At 36.9% G+C, this 21,795-nt stretch overlaps 1 protein-coding gene across 5 annotated transcripts in view; it reads left to right on the top strand.

Moving 5' to 3' along the window:
• The first annotated feature begins 12,067 nt into the window (after nucleotides 1-12,067).
• The window catches only part of LOC131689650 (pancreatic triacylglycerol lipase-like), a 51,352-nt gene continuing 41,624 nt past the window's right edge, over nucleotides 12,068-21,795 (top strand). The window contains exons 1-2 of one of the 5 annotated variants that reach the window (XM_058974889.1): nucleotides 12,068-12,127; nucleotides 12,486-13,072. The gene's annotated coding sequence lies outside the window, so the exon portion shown is untranslated. Of the gene's footprint in view, nucleotides 13,073-21,795 lie in introns of all 5 variants that reach the window. The other 4 variants (XM_058974892.1, XM_058974890.1, XM_058974891.1 and 1 more) reach the window with 4 other exon arrangements.

Raw genomic sequence — 21,795 nt, 5'->3', positions numbered from 1 at the left:
AAAACTGATAAAACCTATCAATTTATACTGTTTTTGATGGCGCCGCCCACACAGAAAAAATCGGTTCATAAATTCATGAACAAACAATCATGATTTCGTTAAGGTTGGACAGAGAATGCGCAAAATTCGCAAACGAAAAAAGCAGTTTTTTCCACAGCGTATGTCAAATCTTCATAAAAATCAATCAGCGTATGTAGAATGTTGTTACAGTACTGCTGATTGATTTTTATGAAGATCTGACATACGATGTGGAAAAAACTGCTTTTTTCGTTTACGAATTTTACCCTTTCTCTGTCCAAACTTAACTGAGCGGTTTACGAAAATTGTGACCAAGTTCCTGTAATTATGGAAAATAATCCTCGTATTCATGAAACTATGTGTGTTTTTAAAAAACTCGTTCGAACAAAACTGTACATGGCGTTACATGGCAAGTTTTGGTTGGGTTAATGTGGTTGTTCCCTAGACATGTTTGTTATGATTCTTGTTCATATTTTGGGGATACAGTGGTTTGTAGTACACCCAGGTTTTATTATGCGGGGGATACGTACCGCGTAAAATGCGTAAAAAGCCGCGTTAATTGGAAAATCCGCGTAAAAAGAACGCGTTAATTGGAAAATCCGCGTAAAAAACCACGTTGATTGGAAAATCTGCGTAAAATAGAGTTAATTTTAAAATCCGCGTAAAAAAAACTCTCAGCAAAAGAAATATCTTTGGAAGTTTTTTTTTGCACGGATTAACACGGTTTTTGCAAAAATATTCTAAGTCCCTTTGAATGCAAAAAACTTAGAAGATTTTCGGAAAGATGGATGAAACGGGTCTGGAAGACTCCTTATGATCCGCACCTCAACAATATGGATATTTTCGGAATGCATTTGACGAGTAGCTGCCAGAAATTGATTTTGACGCCATTTTGAAATCCAAGATGGTCACTTCCGGTTTAGCGAAAATCGCTGTTATCCAATCAATATGGGTATTTTTGGAATGGTCTTGATGAGTAGGTGCCAGAAATTTATGTTTGATGCCATTTTGAAATCCAAGATGGCGACTTCCGGTTTAGCGAAAAATGCTGTAACCCAATCAATATGGTTATTTTCGAAATGGCCTTGAAGAGTAGGTGCCAGAAATTTACTTTGGACGCCCTTTTTGAAATAACCATATTAATTGGGTTATAGCGAATTTCGCTAAACCGGAAGTCACCATCTTGGATTTCAAAATGGCATCAAAAATCAATTTCTGGCACCTACTCGTCAAGTCCATTCCGAAAATACCCATATTGTTGAGGTGCCGGCCATAATTATTCTTTCAGACCCGTCCCTTCCATCCTTCCTAAAATCTTCTTTTGCATTCAAAAGGACTTAGAATATTTTTTGCAAAAACCGTAGTAATTGCGAAATCCGCGCAAAATAAAAACTTCTGAAATTCTTCTAAGTTCTTTGCATTTAAAAGGACTCAGAATTTTTTTTTCAGAAATACGTCTAAGTCTTTTGCATTCAAAAGGACTTGCAATTTTTGCAAAAACCGCGGTAATAGGAAAATCCGCGTAAAAAAACCTCGTAAAAAACGCGCAAAAAACCGCGTAAAAAGACCTGAGCGTATATCAACTAAAACGATGGTCATGATTTCCAGAGCTTAGTCGCGATTTTCGTAATTGCTCACCACATTACTGTGACATTTTATCCATGAATTCATTGTATTTTTATAGCAGAGTAGCTCGATTTATGTTCATGATTTCAAGGTTTTAGTTATAATATTCGTAATTTATATCCACGTTTTCGTGATATTTTATTCACGAGTTTCGTGTTGAATTTTTCTAGCAGAGTAGTGTGATTTGTGTTCATGATTTCAGGATCGTAGTCACGATTTTCGATATTTTAATCACGAGTAGTATAATTTATGTTCATGATTTCAGGATCTTAGTCACGATTCTCGTAATTTGTATGCACGTTATCATGATATTTTATTCTTGAGCTCACGTTCGAATTTACTACTGTTCATGTTTAATTACTATCGGATTTTGTACTTGGAGTAACGTAACAATATGATTTGGTTCAGAAAACCATTAATGATTTGCGGTATCTTGTTTTGTAAACTTTCAGATTCTCGGCTCTATAACATATTTTTGGTGCTCAGCGCAGTTTTTGTTTTCTGTCCAGACATCACATTGAACCTTATCGAATGAATAATGATTACTAGTCGCTATACTGCCGTGATACGCATAACAGTCCCACCTGCATAGGAAACCCATAGCAAATAGGACTGATATGCGAATCACGGCGGTATAGGCTGTACATAAATATACGACATTTCACGACAAAACCCAAATTTTGTGAAATAGTTCACGTGAAAATTTCAAGATCATCTGTAGAGTTGTACGAAATAAAAAATGATTAAGGATGTCTTCTAAATATCACAAGCACTCAAGATAGATCAGGAATCATGTACTACGAGTCAGGAACCAGTTCACAAATCCATGAATAATATTTTATGATTTTGTGAACTATTTCACGAGCACGAATGGTCAGTCGTCAAAATTATACTAAAAATCATGAGCTGGTTCACGAACACATGAACGAAATTTTTTGATTCTGTGAACTATTTCACGGCCGCACATAGTTAGGAGTGACTATCATGTCAGGAATCATGAATTAGTACACGTTTGACTCATAAATAACATTCTGGGTTTTGTGAAATAGTTCATGAGTAAATGTTTTCCAAAAGCTATGAACAAAATCACGATTCAACCTCAACTTGCGAGCTAGTTCATGTACAGGAAATCACAAATAAAAGCGTTATTTAGGCATTACTGACTGAAAATAGAACATAATTAAATACCACATGATTTTTGTAGTTGTGTAATTGTTCACAAATGGAGCGAAAACAGAATAGGAATTAATCAACAAAGCGACAGGACAGATGAAAAATATGCAAAAAAAAATTCTTTCCGTCCGGCTGACGGGGAGTGGAGTCATTTGTGTGAAACCATGAATTATTATATAATAAATGTTTTTTATCTTTTTTACACATCCATCCGAGAATTATCTCTTTTTTAATGCAAGTATTACATTCAGCATCACAACTAGACAGTTGACCTGTTTCGTAGATGTCGCTTTCTTCGATTTGGTAAAGTCCCCGGGAAAAATGATTCGTTAAAGTACATAAAAATGCCTTAAATTATTTTGTGGATTTGTTTCAGTGTTTCATATAACAGTGGTGAAATGTGGGAGTAAATAAATAGGTCAACATGTTTCATTCGAAATTAAAACATTAAAACAACGAGAAATAAAAAAACGAAACGTAATACCTCACATGTGTTTGTGTGCGTAAGTAATAATTAAAAAAATCTTCAGATGTTAAAAGGTTATAATACCTCGTTTCAGCGCAGTTATCTTCTGTTTTATTTGCCGTTTAGGGTCCGAACAGTGGCACTTAATGTACCGCACGTCTCTCACATTAACATTACAATCTGGTTAGGCCAGCGACACGGTGGCCATTACTTTCCCCCCAGCTTTCCACGCCTCATCCAAGCATGCCGAGGCCATTTTTACTGCAGCATGGAACCACTTTTGCCGTATAAATGTCTATCTAAAGAAGAAGTTATGTCACGCGTCGTATGTACTGGACTAGAGAGTTTCACTATTTTTCCCTTTTTTTGTGGACGTTCCGATGTCTTGCGTTTTGTGTAATACAATCATTAGACGTTTACCCGATCAAAACGTCGTTGCAGGCGACTGGCCACTGGAACTCTTGCCAATAGTGGGCTGCGCTGGTAGCTGGCTTTGCCAAATACGGGTTTCATCAGATTGCAAGAAACCTAGTTGGAATGCTGGTCTGGCATCGATCGCGACGTTACAGTTGGGTTGGGGAAATCGGTGACCGTTCGTGTGAATGATGCAACCGACCATTTTTGTTTGTCCCTTCACGGTAGATAGGAACCACTAGAATGTTTCGTGGAACTTGCTTTACGCAAGATCGCAGTTGTAAACGTTGTTAAAATGTAGAAATGCTCTCAGCTGCCGTTGAATATGGATACTGGTTCAAATGCTGTACATTGATCAACTTTTGAAAACGTAATTATCAGTCAAGAATTAAGAATGCCATAGAAACAAATATCAATCTTGTGCGGAATGCTGTCTTTATATTGTTCTCAAAGCTTAGCTACGAAAAAAGTTTGCTGAAGCCAGAAACCGTAGACACGTCTTCTACATTGAAAACGTCAAATGAAGCATCTCCGTGTTCAGAGAAAAAAAATTACATTTCTACTAACTGAAAACATGCCATTGGAGATAAACACACGAAGTATTTTGAAAGTTTCGTGTCTCAAGCGTACATACGCTTAACAGGTTTACTAATCTCAACGTTCATCAATACTATCCCTGTCACACCCAAGAAACGTTATCTACGTACAAAATAATTTTTGTTGTACCAAATGGCAATTAATGATATGATGAAGCAGTTGCGTAATTTCAGAAGTTTTCATTTTCTTTAGTTTGGCTTGGTTTGGCTTTAGCTTTAGCAATGGCAGTTTCCTGGTTCGTTGCTGAAAAATCTGCCTGACCCTGCGAAAAGGCAATTGTTGAATCTATTTAACAAGTTCCTCGTGGGTAACATAGTCCCTTATGACTGGAGGCAAGTGAAGGTCATCACCATTTCAAAACCAGGAAAACCAGCCTCCAACCACAACTCGTACCGGCCAATAGCAATGCTTTCCTGTATCCAGAAGTTGTTCGAGAAAATGATCCTATCCCGCCTCGACGATTGGCTCGAAGCAAATAGCTTACTGTCAGATACACAATTTGGCTTCCGCAAAGGCAGAGGGACAAACGATTACCTTGCGTTGCTTTCTACAGAAATCCAAATGGCATCACTCCTCTTGGATATTAAGGGGGCTTTTGACTCAGTTTCTATCAACATTTTGTCAGAGAAGCTGCACCAGCATGGTCTTTCACCGATTTTAAATAACTTTTTGCTAAACCTGTTGTCTGAAAAGCACATGGACTTTTTGCATGGCGATTTAACAACATCGCGATTTAGCTACATGGGTCTTCCCCAGGGCTCATGTCTAAGTTCCCCACTCTACAAATTTTACGTGAATGACATTGACGATTGTCTTGCCAATTCATGCACGCTAAAGCAACTTGCAGACGACAGGGTGGTCTCTGTTACAGGGCCCAAAGCTGCCGACTTGCAAGGACCATTACAAAATACCTTGGACAATTTGTCTGCTTGGGCTCTTCAACTAGGTATCGAGTTCTCCACGGAGAAAACTGAGTTGGTTGTTTTTTCTAGGAAGCGTGAGCCGGCGCAACTCCAGCTTCTATTAATGGGTGCAACGATCAATCAGATTTTCACATTTAAATATCTCGGGGTCTGGTTCGACTCTAAAGGTACCTGGGGATGTCACATTAGGTATCTGCCAACAAAGGATCAATTTTCTCCGAACAATTGCGAACATACACTTCATCAAACTGGAGAGAATCCAGTATCGTTGCTTGCGCATTGCCTTAGATTGCATGCACTCGACCCATACGATGAGTCTCGAAGTGCTGGCGGGCGTTCTACCGCTGAAAAATCAATTTTGGGAACTCTCATATCGATTGCTCATCCGATGCGACATCTTGAAACCGCGAGATACGAGAGGCTAGTCGAGCTTAATTCTCAAACCCGATTTATGAACTTGTACTTCGACTACATGGTACAGAGCATCAATCCTTCTTCGTACAATCCCAACCGTGTCCGTTTCCTAGATACTTCTGATTCTACTGTATTCTTCGACACATCCATGAAGAAAGAGATACGTGGAATCCCGGACCATATTCGGCCGCAAGTGATCCCCAATATATTTTATAATAAATTCCAAGAAGTCGACTGCGACAAAATGTTTTACACCGACGGATCAAATCTCAATGGGTTCACTGGCTTCGGTATCTTCAATGATAATATCACCGCTTCATTCAAGCTCAATGATCCTGCTTCAGTTTACGTCGCCGAATTCGCTGCTATTCAGTATACCCTTGGGATCATCGACACTTTGCCCACAGATCACCACTTCATCATTTCGGACAGTCTCAGCTCTATCGACGCTCTTCGTGCGGTGAAAACCAAAAAGCAATTTCCGTATTTTCTGGGGAAGATACGGGAGTCTCTGCGCAAGTCATCTGAAAATTTTTACCAGATTACCTTTGTTTGGGTCCCCTCTTATTGCTCTACCCCGGGCAATGAAAAGGCCGACTCTTTAGCAGAGCATTAGATGGTGGCATATACGAAAGACCAATCTGCTTCGATGATTTTTTTAGTATATGTCGTCAGAGGACACTCTACAGTTGGCAAACCTCGTGGAGCATTGGAGAACTTGGACGATGCCTACATTCGACTATCCCAAAGGTATCAACGAAGCCTTGGTTCAGGGGGATGGATGTGGGTCGAGATTTCATACGTGTAATGCTCCGGCTTATGTCCAACCACTACACATTGGATGCGCATTTGCGGCGTATTGGGCTTGCAGAGAGTAGTCTGTGCGCTTATGACGAGGGCTATCACGACATCGAGCACGTTGTCTGGGTCTGCGCCGGGTATTGTGACGCCAGGTCTCAGTTAACCCTTTCATGCCCAACTTTTTTTCTAGTTCAGGTAGAGTTTCAAAACTATTTTTCCTTGAAAACGGTGGGGTCAAGAAACACGAAAAACCTTTTTTCATAAAGATTGGTGCTTCCCTCGCAGTGTTAGAAGCTGCTCAATTTTTACCTTCCAATGCTCTATACAATTCTCCAAGAATATTTACAATAGTCCAATTGCGTGAAAAACGTAGCGGAAGTTAGTCTAATTTGATAAGATTTATCAGTTTTCAATAATATTGCAACATAACGAAGATATATGAAAAATTCATTTTTCGTCATCAACGTAAGCTGGCAGCACTGCTCCGTCGGAATCCAATCAGACTACTTGCAATAACTTCAGTTCTAGAGCTGATCCTTGTAACTGTTAATACTCAAATGAAAGTCAATAGTCACATTTATTAGCCTTACTTGTTTTGTTACTTTGTGAGCAAATCTTGCCTCATTCAAAAGTTATAGCTATTTAAAAACGTTGTTGTCCACAAACAACATGGGCATGAATGGGTTAAAGACACATTCCAACGTTAGGGGACAACGTTTGCACGCATCATGCACCTATTAACAGCTCGTCGTTTGAAAAATCCTACGATGTACGCTCAAAAAACTTAATTGAATACTTTAAAAGTCCCAACACAACGTTTATGTTATGGGTTTGATGTTTTTTAGGTTGTCCTTTTATTCTGAGAGGTGAAAATGTCGCGTTAGGGGACAACAGAGCAAAAAATTGATTTTCCAACCTACACCTGTATTTATCAAAAAACCTGCTCTGTCCCAAACTTTAGAGCATCTACTTTTTCTAGAAATTTGATCATCGATAGTCGCAGAACAATACTGTATACTTAGATTTTCGAGTTTTTAGGAAATTTTGTTCAAGACCACTGCGAACGCTGCGTTAGGGGACAACACCAAAATGAACACAAACGGTCGCATATGAAGTGTTGTCCTCTAACGCGACTGAAGTATTTGTTGATGCTCAAATAAAGCGATGTATATTACCTCTAAACCTGTAAATAACTCAAAATTAAGATTTCAAGTGTTAAACCAGATGTATTTCTAGTTTCACCTTCATCTGTATTTGACAAATGATATTTAGAAATCAAATTAAGATAGATTGAGAACAGGACACACTGCATACAACAGTGTGGCTCGGTATAGAAGAGATTGTAGACCACAATCGCCACTTTCTAATGGATCGAAAAAGGTGGTTTCAAGTTGTTTTGGTAAGTTTAATACATTATTGACATAGGGAAATATATGAAATAAAATTAACTGTTTGTTAGGGTGACTCAAATTTTTTTATTTTGTTGACCAAATAAGCTTTTTTTTAAAGTAATTTTGTTGCACTGACTTTGTTTTTTACATTCTAAAATTTTGAAAATAAAATTGACTATTGATTAGGGCAGATAAAAAACGTCCTAGGGTGGTTCAATATTTATTTTCTTGTTGCGTTACAAATACACAAATGTGACTCTGAAGCATCTCAACAAAGGTAAGACTGTAAAACGATTATACTCAGTCGAGTAGTTATTATATTTACATAATGTATATAATGTTGTCGCGAAATACCAGTAATACAGTTGAAATAAACATTTCGAAAGATATCTCCCTTCTAGTTCAACCTCTAGCGTTTGTACAACTGTTTCTAATCATAGATCTACAAGACGACACTTATTAGTGGTGATTGCGGAAATTAATCAAAATGTAGCCGTTTTACGCAATTTTTGGAAAAGAAGGGTAAGATCCAGCTTTTTGAAAGTTTAGGTATATTAGAGAACAAAAAAATCGTTCAAATAATTCAAACAATTGCGGTCTTATGGGTCAGATAGCTGGCTTGTCATTGAATTATCTAAATGATATAAAACCGGAGAATTTCGCGAAATAGTATCTTTTATTAGCGAATTCTAAGAAATGCGTATCCTCAGGATAACATTTTGAATTTAATGTGCAATAAAAACATTAAAAAGCTGCGTTAAAATACGATGTTTGGTTCATGTTGAAGAAAATCTATCCCGAAAAGACAAACCGTGGTTAGTTCCAAGTGGTCAATAATTATCCCGTCAATTTGAAAGAATGTTTAAGGAGGACGAGTGAGTGTTATTACCTATGACCAAATTCTTCCGCGCGCTCTCATACTTATTTAGCATCCCGAGTAAATACTCGTGGGTTCAAACACCACATATCCCCTTGAAAATACCTCAAACGTGGACCGTGAGAAAATTCACAACCATCAAGACATCATAAAATGGCCTCAATAACCCATAAATACACCAACATATGGTATTTTATATGGGATCTACCGGACCATGGTGATGGTGTTTTCGTGGTTTGAACCCATTTCAAACACCCATGACAAACCCCATGACCATAGGGGTATTATAGGCTTTTCGTTTGCTCGGGATACTAATGCATTCAATTCTATATCTTTGAAATCACTTCGAACGCTGTTCTGAAATTGTTAATTTATCCTTAGATAGTTTATTTACTGATAGATGTAATGAAAGACTTGATTATTTTTCGATATTTCAAGGTAGGCCTCCCCCTTGACGGCAGAAAATCATCATCACTGGAATTTTCGTTTCCACGAAACTTTTCGATAACCTTCCGTCACTTGTGTCAGTGCAATGGGTGCACGCTGCTCTGAAAATCTAACGAAATCGTCTTAGAGCACCAGCGGGTCTCATTCCGAGCCATTTGCGCGATTTTCGGTGGGTTAAATCTTTAAAGAATTTTAAAAACTAACTTCTATTCCATAATTTTCAGTTCAGCAATTCGAGAAATCGTACTCATCGCAAGTCATGAACAAAAAACTGCGTTGTGGAGCGACGGTCACTACCTTGTTTACTAAAGCTATTAATAATTCTCGAACACTTTTTAATTTTTACAACCTTATTTTAGGAAAAGTTGTTTAATAAGCTTTTGTAATCGGGACATATTTCTTTCCTTCTTTGTAATAAACTGAAGCTGTTAAAATATTCTTCACTTCCCTTGATCTGATAGCTATTTCTGATTATATAATATAAATTTCTCTTAAAGCGACCTTCTAGCGCAAATTTAAAAAAAACGAATTTTATTTTTGCATATTTGTATCTTTAAGGTAAGAAAAATATGCTCAAGAAAGAATTTACTCAAATTCAGCCTTGTTCGTCTGCTAGAGCCCATCAAACATATTTTCATATGAGACTGACAAAATCGGGGGCTATTCAAATGGGGTCATCATTGTATTGCAATAAGGCAGTATTCGAAGAAGTTTCATGTGGACGAGTGTAGAACGACTTTGTTTCTACTTACTTAGGGTCAGCGGCGTAGCTAGAAATTCGATTTGGTAGGGGTTTGGTGAAAATCGAACTTAATCTAACTTAATTAATGGCATAATTCCGAAACCATATATGGAGTTTTAAAATGATATTTACGAAATGTTCCTTAATCTATTTTTTATCTTAAACAACTTTTTATTGCGAGCATCACAAACTCAAGCTTTGAATAACATGTAAAATTTATTGTTTATAAATAATAGAAGATCATACACAGCAAAATCATAACAATTTATTTTAAAGGTACAAATAGCCTAACATATGTTGATACCCTGAACACACGGAGCCTTCATGTCTTCACCAAAGTAGTTTGTAATAGCACTCCCTAAAATTTTGCTGAAGACATTAAGTCTCGAACTAGATTTGTTTGAAGAGTAAATTCTCCATAAATACTTCTTAGAGGATATAACGCCAAAGTTATTTTATCAGATGATGTGCTGTTTAACGTTTGTAAAATTCATCGAAGATACTAAACCTCCAGAATTGGCGGTTGCAAAATGATGTAATCTTGACCTTAAATAACTGTTTGCGAACATTTATTTTACCTATTCATATAATTGGTAACACAACAAAAATGAAAAGTAGCCCCCCTCTGAATATCTTGACCAAGCATAAGTCTCCGATAAAAAATCAAATTTGTATTCCGTATTCCTAGTTTTAAGATAGTTGTAATTTTACCTATTTGTTAAAACTATTGTCCCCCATCTTGTAAATAGAATTGTAACCCTAGTTTTAAAACACCGGTGAAATTTTTCATAAATGTTTGTTCCCCCTTTTGTGCACCAAACTATATTGTTAGTTTTAAGATAACTGTAAATATTTCCTAAAAAACTATTACTATTGAATTCCTTGTTTTAAAATTTTTCATAAAAAAAATCTTTTGCCCCCTCTCTTGTATAAAGAATCTTATTTCTAGTCTTAAGATAGCTGTAAAATTTTTCTCTTTTATAAAAAAAATATTTCAACATTGTAACCTCCTAGTTTTAAAATATCCAAAATGTAAAAACAAAAGAATTTGACACCGCCAAGCTAACGCATTTGTGCCTATCAAATAAACTGGATACTAAACATCAGAATCAAAAACAAATTAATAGCGTTCTGACTAGCTAATAGGCTTTTGATTTAAAATTGGTTTGGAAAAGATCGGTTCAGCCATTGCTGAGAAACACGAATGAGAGTTTGCCCGTAACATACACACACACACACAGACATTGTCCCAAATCGTCGAGCTGAGTCGATTGGTATATAAGACTCGGTTCTCCGGGCCTCGGAAAAATCTTGTAAGTTTGAGCGAATTCTATACATGTCTTTTATAAGAAATGTAAAACGTGATTGTTCCCGAATTCATGGCACTTTATTCACGATTTTGGAAACTTTTTTTCCGTGCAACTATTGAAACATTTAAATTTTATATTACTGTTTCAGAGACAGCAATATTTTAAAGATCATTGAAAGTATAAACTTTGTACCGCTCCCAATTCGCTATTCGCTTCAAAATACCATAAGGTAGAACAATCGAGATTTAATTCGTGGGTCCTTGATCCTTGATAATTTATTCGGCTTCCAGATTCCAGGTATACCACGTAAAAACATGTTTCTTTCAGCCAAAGATATCAAATTCAAGCGGTTTTCAAGTTTTCTCGAGCAAAAAATTGCTGCTATGCATATGTTAAACCAGTCCAAAACAAATTGGGAATCGCAGGTTCTATTGCCAAATCAAAATAGAACCCAGTTAAAACTGCTGACGTAATCAATATTCTGACATAAACATCAAATTCAACTACGAGAAATCTTTTCAATCCTGGCTCTATTATGCCAAACCCAAATATCTTGCATAAATCATGCAAATTCTCGATTATGTTCAAAGTTCGCTGTCCACACACAAGCAAGACCAATCAATAGATCAAAGCATCACAACAGAATTATCATACGGTTTACCTTCCCGATCCCAAAGCAAAAAGCTGATCGTTTATCAAATATAATCGTAAAAGCAGGTCTTCAAGAAGTTGTCGTCGTCGTCGTCGTACCCAGCAAGCACGGCAGTGGGTGGCAGCAGCAGTAGTAGTGTTGGTTGCAGTCGGTAAGCAGCGAAAAACCGTCGAAAGAAAACGGCCCGAGATCGGGTGCGATCGCGTTAGTCCCCAACAAACTGCTAGTGAGTGAGCACGTGCATCGCGCACAGTCGGCTTCGATTTTCGGTGCAAAGTGAGTGCACGCGCGTGCAACCGATTTATCCATCAATCATATTCATAGGCAAGGCAATCCGAATCCGTACAGTCAAAGATTGGTCAATCGATCGGTTCCAACAAATGAAGATTATTACAGCTGTTGATTGCACACCACACACCAACTGAGCATTATAACCGATGACGATGCGAAGATGCTTTTGGTTTCGATCGCCGCGAATGTCTAGTTCAATCTAGTTACTGATTCGGAAATTTGTCCAAAGTGTGTAACGTGTGATTCGGTTCGGCTATCGCGTTTAAGTTTGCATATTTTTTTGCTTTTTCTGAGCCGTTGCTATTGTAAAAGTTGAAAGAGATAAATAATAATTTTCTGTCAGGCTAGTTTTTTTTCATGGGTCGGTTGAGATTGAAGTGACCACTTCACGTGCCAATCCGGATTTTTAGCTGATTATACAGGAAATATTGTTTACTTGAACGAATACCAACGGTAACGGCTTAAAAATAGCTAATTAGTGACTGATTGAGGAAGTGAAAGATAGTGTTTTAAGCTCAGCAACAAATTGAAGCCAGGGAAGTTTGACTCATAAGTGAGAAATCGTGCCATTTTGGAAAAGTGCATTTCAACCCCACCATCAAAAGAAGTATCAACACAGAGAAACCGTGACCTGTCAATCAGGTACTTCCCCTTCCTGATAACGAAATATCTTTTCCATTACCACATATCTAGCGAGTGTGATCATAAGTCGAAAGTGATTTTTGTGTAGCGGACAGTGCAACCGTACAGTTTCTACAAAAGCGACACACAACAGGCACCACCGAGAAGCAGGCTGACGAGGAACCAGTTGACGCAAGGTTTTCTGTTCCCAAGGAGTTGCGAATCAAGAGTGTGCAGTAACGGCAATAGACTGGCCCACTCGACGGCGGCAAGAAGACGACGCCTGCTTTGATGCATATTTCTGCCATCGTAAGTCTTGTTGGTAAAACACTTTCCGACTGCTTTCCCTTTCATTTGGTCCACGGGTGTGTTGTTGCAAATGTTTTCTTTTTTTCTAGTTACCGTTTGGTGACGATGGGGTGGTCCTTACTTGAACTAGAACAACACGGTGTGTTGGTTCCACGCAAGTAGCGGTACAGCACGTACTGTAATTTATAATAGCTAATAGTTTTTAGAAATTCATTAAAAATGTGCAGGGACTAGCCTACCTACGGGCGTGAGGTAACACATTTACGGCCCATGAGCGCATTTGCCCCGTTTTCCATGGGAGTACCTATCTTTATAGGACTGATTTGCGATCATAGACAGTTTAGCAGTATAAAAACAAATGCGGGGGAAAATTATACGTGCCGCAAAATTAATATTTTATAGATGTTTGTTCCATTGCTTATTTCATTGCAAAACTTTTAAAGGCTAAAATTTGCTTCTATTGACAAACACTCTTGTACTAAAGATCTTGTTAAGATGTTTTACGCTCAGGCGCATAGGCTTTAATCATTTCTTGATTATCCTTATCGTGATATAATCAATCAACTCAAAATTTTACCAGCAATAGCAAAAAAACTGAACCGTTATAGTCGCTTTCATGTTTTCACAGACTGAGGTTGTATGGTTCTTCGCTTACTCTACCATACAAGTCTCGCCAATATCGATTGCGGTGCATAAATTTTAAATATGGCTTTTGTGTTTGAGCGCCTTTAAAAACAAGACGAATTTTTAGTTGTTGGCTTCAACTACAAATATTCAGCTTGCACAATCGCTTTATTTACAAGATAACGATTTCATAACATCATCGGCATATTTTGATTATTTTTTTTCATTACTACTACTCTTAAATGATGTATTCATGCAGACTTTTACAGTAAAACTTAAACCGTTTGTGAAACATCTGGACTTTTTTTCTAAGTAACAATATCCGGTATATTTCAACCAGCATTTAACGTTATTTCTTTACTGTCTCCTTCGTGGCTACGTACAAGCAAAATAACTAAAGCACGGGCATGGAAATATAAGCTTACACTTCTATTGACATCGAGGGTGCTCTTGATAATACGAAGTGAAAAAACTGATATTGGACTGGATTCAGGCAGTGCTAAAATTGCTATTGTCACTAAAAATATTGACATAACTGTTTCAATATGTCATTTGATTTCTACATGATCAGTATTTTCAAGGTGCCCCTTATACCATAACTATCTTCATCAATAGCGGCCCTAACACGTTCATTATTTTTGACAATACTAGATTGTATTGACAAAAGTATTGTAATGGAAAAAAGTTGCATTGACCATGTGGATTTCAAATGGGATTGAAATATTGTAACTATATCGTCAATACTGTTTATATACAAAAATATTGAACGTGTAAGGCAGTGGTTTTCAACCTTTTCCGTTTCATGTACCCCTTTCCGAATATTGATCCCCATGATGTACCGCTTTCTGATAATTGTTTAGCATCATTACCCTGTTGGGTTGCTACCCCTCCAGTTTTTGGAGAGGATCTCATTGTCTCCGGGTTTTGGATCTTTTTTTATTTCGATTATAGGGGTTTTAACCTTAAGGTCATTCGTCGCTTCGGGTTAGAAAAATCTCTTATGAAAAATTTCTAATCCTATGTGCGCGGTCGAGACTCGAACCCAGGTGCGCTGCGTACAAGACAGCGTTTTGCATCTATTTCTCCGAGTATAGTGATACGATGAATAATTTTAACTCAATATGTTCAAATTAGTTCCTCCGGTGTTAATGTTTACTGCTCCAGAAGCGGACCTTAACTGTTGGCCAGGTAGAAAAGATTTGCTACTTTGTTGGAACCTTCCTAGCGACTGTAATGACGAGTAACCGAATAGTTTGTGTCCAGCAAAAATTTCGGAAGACACCTCAGTGTGCTCCACAGATGCTACCGCTTTCCTGCCTGCTTCACGGTACTTAGCTGTGGCAGAGAGCAATGGTTGTTCGGCTGCTCCTCCACAGCGTGAGTGGCCGGTGCATTTGGATTTTTGTCGTTAGCCAGGGAAGTGAAATTTCACACCTATCTAAGTGGACAATACGGTTTACGAACGCGATAAATTTACAGCTAATAAGAAAAGCTCAAAGTAGTGGTGTGCATCATGCTTGAAAGAAAGAAAGAGTTTATACTTGTCTAATTTAAACTCAGCGGATAGGTCAGATAGGTTCAAAGTGATTCTATGAAAACCTATCCTAGGTCAGTAAAAATTTCCGGGTGAAAACCTCACCAAGAGTGGTAACCCTATTACCCTGTAAAAATGATTTTCAATAGGATGAACCACACACCATTCCTAAGCCAAACCCAATGAAACAGGGCATAAAAGAGTTAGGAAGGATTGAAGAGAGCCACCTGTGAAGATCATGTAACAGACCATCCCCCAGCGCAATCGGAAAGTGACTTTTCTCCAAACTTGCCTGCAATCGATAAGTTTTGAGACTAGAAGACTCTATACCGAAGCATTGTTCGAGAGAGTACCTCTGTGATTGTGCTTTCATTTCTTTGATTTTTTATCAATTTTTCACCATTTTAAGGGGTTACACCACTGTAGAGTACAAAAAGATATTCTTTCGGGTAATTTCATCGAAGGATGATGGTTTTTGGAAGGAATCCAATATATCCCCAAAATTTTTGACAAAGAGCCAAAAGTTCTGCTGATTCCTAATGACAATAGCAAGCGACGAATTACATTTCCGACCAGTTCAAGAAAATTATTTCGAGAAAAGCGCAGTTAAAGCACAGACAAACCGATATAAAAGATTGAAGCAAATTCTAAAAAGAATCATCGCCCATAATACACTAGCGACATCTGTTGAACACATTGCACAAAATGTGATAATGGCAACCATGGCAAATAAATATTTTTTAACCGTCCTGGTAAGAATACTCGCTCCGCTTGTCAAATGCAAGATGATAAATAAAATGTGGAAACATTTTTGCACTTGTCAAATATAAAAAGCGAAATTGAAAAATCGTCTTTTTCCGTACTTTAATTTTCGATAAGATAATGATTGCATTTTAAAGAGCGCAGAACTGCACTTGTACAGCCCATCATTATCATTTATTATTACGGAAAATTAAGCAACACTATTTTTTTTTTCTTGCGACGAAATCAATTCTTGTTGTTCATTGCTCGTATCAGTGATTTTTGTCTTTGTTTACTCTTCTTTAGCCTCGTTCTTTTAAAACCCCGTAGACATCAGATACACTTTATTTTATTTTCCAAACTGCGTTTACGTTTACTCTTGTCAGCACAAGGCTTAGTAGTATATTTTTAAAAAGTTGACTGTGCTATCGAGGTCATCATTGGATCTAGATCGCGGGGACATAATCCCTAAAGTTTTCTCACAATATCAATATGAATCACATTCGCATCAATGATTTCATTTTCCATGTCTTCCGTTCCATGTCTTCCGTAGATGAAGGTTCATCAGGTAAGCTGTGGGAGAGTTCAATTTTATTTATCTCTAAACCGATGGTTCCCCACTCAGTGATGCCACAAGTACAGATTTATCTAGAATGGTACCGATTTTTAAAGCATTTAGGGTACAGATTCTGAACGGTACAGATTACAGATTTTTGTGAAGAAGTACGGATTGGTAGAAATTTTTTTACATGACAGCAAGGTAAAATAATTTAACCCTGCGATGCACACTAAATTTTGATTGCCGAATATCTGAATTTTGCCTTGCTGAAATATCAGCAATACTTTCAGCAAAAAATATTTCGCTGAATTTCCAGCAATTCAAAACTGTAAAAATTTGCTGAACTGTCGGTTTGATTTGCTGGAAATCAGCAAAATTGCCATTCTTTCACTGATTGTTTCAACAATCAAATTCTATACATTTGCTGATTTACGTCAAAATAATGGGCTTTACTAAAAATCAGCAAAACAAAAATTGCAAAGCTGAACTCTTAGCAAAACCAGTTTTGCTGAAAAGTTTCGGTGCAGATTTAACTGTGGCAACACTGTAATCCCCACGATGCACAGTGTTTCCAAATAGGCAAAAACGATGATTCTGCATACGAGTCCGAGACACTAGTTTCCCTTTAAACGAAAGATTTACTTTTATCTTGAGTGCAAATTTGGGACCATTCATAAATTACGTAGGAGGAGATATTACAAATTGTGGCAAGTTGTGACATATGGGAGAAAGGAGTAAGCTAGAACGTTACGTAACATGTTTTTAAAGATATATTTTTTAAAGAATTTGTTACGTAATGAGGGAGTGGGATAGAGAAATTTTTGACCATTTGTTACATGGGGAAGGGGGGAATCAATTTTGGGCATTTTTTGCGTTACGTAATTTATGAATGGTCCCTTCTGCTCGATGTGCTAAACTCATACGGAACTGCATCTTGACGCAACATAAATATATGCAGTTATTATCATTCATAATAATTCCACGATGTTTTACCGCCTGTTTTGTTCAAACGGATCATTGAATATATCAGTAGGTACAGAAAACTAGATAATGATTGTCTCTGGCACCAGTGATAGGAACATTATTGTTTTAATTCAAATGGGACAAATACCTGTCAAATGGGACAAATAGAAAAAAGCAAAAAAAAATTCTTCTATCGTTGGTTTATAACGACTACTTATTTTTGTATCTTTTCGCCAGTAAAACATTGGCCATTCTTGGCTGGTGTATTTTCATTAATTAGAATGCACAAATTGTCTAAATCTATATTGGATTTTGATAACCTTCCATTTGGCCTGCGTTAAGCCAAACCGAGCTAAGCGCCATAATTTTTTTCGTGCATTTTTCGTACCAAAATTCATTATTCGATAACTTACCATTTACGTAGAAAGTCAAAGAATACTTGCTTGCTTTCGTTTGCTATTTGAGCTCCCAAAACATAATAGATATTAGAGTTTCTGGTGTTACATTGGATGTTAAAGCGATTTTAGATAAAGTACCTCAAAATGGCGCTTGGTCCTCTTTGGCTTAACACAGGCCATTTATTTGTGCGGCATATACAAACTCTTTCATTTCATAACAATAACAGTCAAAAATTTATACCGGGAAAATCGCTATATCGAATCTATTGATTTCAAACATGATTTTTTATTTGTCATAAAATTATCTGTCACGCAAATGTCATGTGAAAGCTATTGAAATTCATGTGACGTGAATCAAAATTATAATAGTATGCCACATAGAAATTTGATTCATAGCAAATTTCACAACATTTATCTGTCTCTCGTTTTTTCTGCTGTAAATGCATTACATATTTTCGTTCTTGAATGTATAAACAACACAGCAGTATAAAAGAGACAGAAATGAAAATTATGCAAACTCTGCTTTTTACCAATTTGAACCTCAACTAAACAGTTTGTTGTTGCAAACAAGCCAAATTTTTCTGCGTGTACCAGAATGTGGACCAAAGACTTTTACCAGAGACACGTGCGATACTTTGACAGATATATACCGAAAACAAAACAAACATGCTTCGAAGCGAAAACAATGAGAACACCAGCGATAATCCTAATCTAGTGTACTGTATCAACTAATATACGCTAACGCCAACGTTGATGTTTTCCATCGGCTCCGGGAATCGACAAAATAGAGTCCATTGCGTACAATCACAAATGAATCTGCTCACCGATCGGCATCGAGCGGGAGACTATGCAATGATTTTGAACAACTCCTGCCTTGGGTACAGGAATACATTTCACGTTTCCGGCCCATTTTGTTGGTTTTTAGGTTGCATGGGATGAAAATGGCTGTAGCGATTTTGGGTAAGACGGAACAGTTGGCCGCATTTTCGTCGTAATTATAAGTGCGGTTATCATTTTTCTTCGATAAAACCAATAAAACAGGATATGAAAAAGAAAAACGTAAACAAATGACTTTTTCTGTTGCCATAAGGGCTTTTCTGTTGCCATAAGTTTTATTTCAATTCAATCAACTATTTCTAATCGGTAAACGAGATAAAAAGTGTCCCCTAAGTATTCAAATCGGAAGATCCGAGGTGAAGCTTGGCCTTTTCTCTCTCCTTTCATCGTGCTCCAAAGTATCAGGATGGTCGTCCAGATGTTTATAGGTTTGTTCCAGTACATGGAAGTTGCTCCAGAGCATACAGGAGCAAAACATACTTGCTCCTTTTTACTCCGGTTTGCTACCAGAAGAAAAAAAAGAGAAGAAGAGAGTACTGGAACGATTTTCTCACTGTTTGTTCCGAAGTATTTCCAGTTTCTCCTGTTACTGGAACATATAAGTATAAAACTAACACTAATAAATGTTACAAATGGTCTCACCTTCCTTTCGCTTCTTCTTGGTTCTCGCGTGCGTGCGGAAACGAAGAGATGGATTTTTCATAAGACAAATCGACAGTTTTTTTTTTTCTATGGGTGATGAAAATTCATCTCGTGTTACGTCTGCTTGTCTGTGGTTAAAGTTTTCAGTACACTCCTGGTATACATAAGAGATATTACGGCAGAATTGAAAATTTGAACATTCATATATTGTTTTCGTACTCCATTTTTTGGGATTTCATTTTTAACATCCTAAAGCACATTTTAGATCAATAAATAAAAATAAGCGATTAGAAGGAGCACGCTTCTCGCAACTGTCAGTATTCGCACCTTATGTTGTGGGAAGGAACTCAATATTCACCGAAAATCCGAAAAGGATCGAAGCGAATGATCTGCACGCATCAACCAAATCCAATTTTGTGCTACCACTTATTCAAAATTGAATTATTACAAGTAGAACCGCAAGAGAGTGCTACATCTAGATGTTTAAATGATCAAAGACGATGTACTTATGATCAGATAACGACGGTTCGAGCTCGTTAGGTACCAGCCAGATTTCCAACTCATGCACAATACCGTCAGAGCAGTGAGTTATATCTAGCATCTCTTCCCCGCAAGATCGTGCAAATGATGGGCGATTTCCTACATAGAGTATGTGCAGATTTGTGCTACTTAAGTATTCCATCAATTGCAGTACCTCTCAAATTGATATATGATCTGCATCGTTGCCGATTATGAGGCGTAGCTCATTTCTGCCACTGTATGATGTAACCCTTTTGATATCATCAGAAGGTTATGATTCCTTATGCGGCAAATATACCGAATAATAGACATATTTCCTGGATACCCCCGAAAACCATTCCCCAGAATGCCTCCCCCCAGAATGTAATATTTCTTAGAAAGCTATTCCCAGAATGTTCCAATCCCCAGAATTCCATCCCTCAGAATGCACTATTTCCCAGAAAGTCATTCTTCTAAAAATTAAAAATTGATTGATTTAATCTTTTCAAGCACGTCCGCTTTCATCAGACGACATTGTTCGCGTTCAATTTGGTCACATTGGGAATAATTTTATTGGAAGTGAAGATGTCAATATGTTTTCCGAATTAAAATAAAGAATTTGCCAATTCATGTTATGTTGAATGTTGCGATCATGTGTATATGGTCAAAGCTTCTGTCTGTCACGTTACAACTTTACGCATATTTCATAGGACAAGTCTGCAAAAACGATAAAATCACATTCTATCACAATGGCACTTTATTAAGGTCACTAATACGCACATTTTTTTCTATAGAAAGTTTTTTTAGTATCATGAACGGTTTTGACATTTTACGCCTGTCACGTTACACAATTTTCGCAGTGAGTTTGGAGGTTGCCCGACTAAATTGAAAAAGTCTGCTCCGTTGGCCCCCAAATTTGCATGCACACAGTTTTTAGTTGAAGCTTGGAAAACAAAGAAGAGTTTGAAATATAGTTGTCCCGAAGAAAAACTTTTTTATCGATTTTATGGAGTATTCTCAATGATCTGTCACGTTACAGCCAGAATCTGTTACGTTACAGTTCTGTATTTTTATTGAAGCAAGGATATGCGAGACAGTCGTTCACAAATTATCCCAGATCTGGGAACTGAGTATTGACGAGAATGTCTATTTTGAAAAACATATTAGTTTTGATGAACAAACCTGAATAACTTATGAAAGTAACACAATATGTCGAAAGAAAGTATAAAATAGCTTAAAAACATTTGCATTTTGAAGGACAATTTTTCATGAGCATTTTGAATTAACATTTTGAAATACATTCTATAATTAAATTATTTACAGAAAAAAACATAAAATTAAAATTAAAAACTAAAAGATTTTTGAAATGTGTTTCAAGCTTTTGTTATAAAATCCTTTATTGTTATTTTATCCACAATGCAATTATATTTTAAACCTTTTTTATTTAATTAAATTTTAAATGTGTTATGTTTTTTTTACGTTTGGTATTTGTGAGTAACACATTAAAAGGGCGCATTTTCACTACTAGATATTTTTGTTGAAAAAAAAATAAAATATTTCGGAAAATCTCGCTTAAGAGCATAGTGCTTCGAAATGATATTTTATATTAATATTGCATAAGAAAATTATATTTACGACAGGAAAATGCTAGGAAATTTAGAAGCACTCTTAAAGTCGTTGTGAGAAAATGCTTCTTAATTACGCAATAACAGTTTCTTCTATTTTTAGACTTGCGAGTGTACAGGAATTATGAAGCGTGTGATCATGTGCTCTTCACTTTCCAGGGATAGGCAAGTTTAAAGCGAAACGAATGCAAATAACCTCTTTTCTCGAGTATCTTCTTTGAGATCCAAAATTAGACCCAAAACTTGAAAATTTCGGTTACTAACAAACTGGAATAAGTAAATAATATTGGTCGAATGCCGTT

The sequence above is a fragment of the Topomyia yanbarensis genome, chromosome 3 (assembly GCF_030247195.1).
Source record: "Topomyia yanbarensis strain Yona2022 chromosome 3, ASM3024719v1, whole genome shotgun sequence".
Classification (NCBI taxonomy): Eukaryota; Metazoa; Arthropoda; class Insecta; order Diptera; family Culicidae; genus Topomyia; species Topomyia yanbarensis.
The sequence above is the reverse complement of the archived record's forward strand: the minus strand, read 5'-3'. Positions and strand labels throughout refer to the sequence as shown.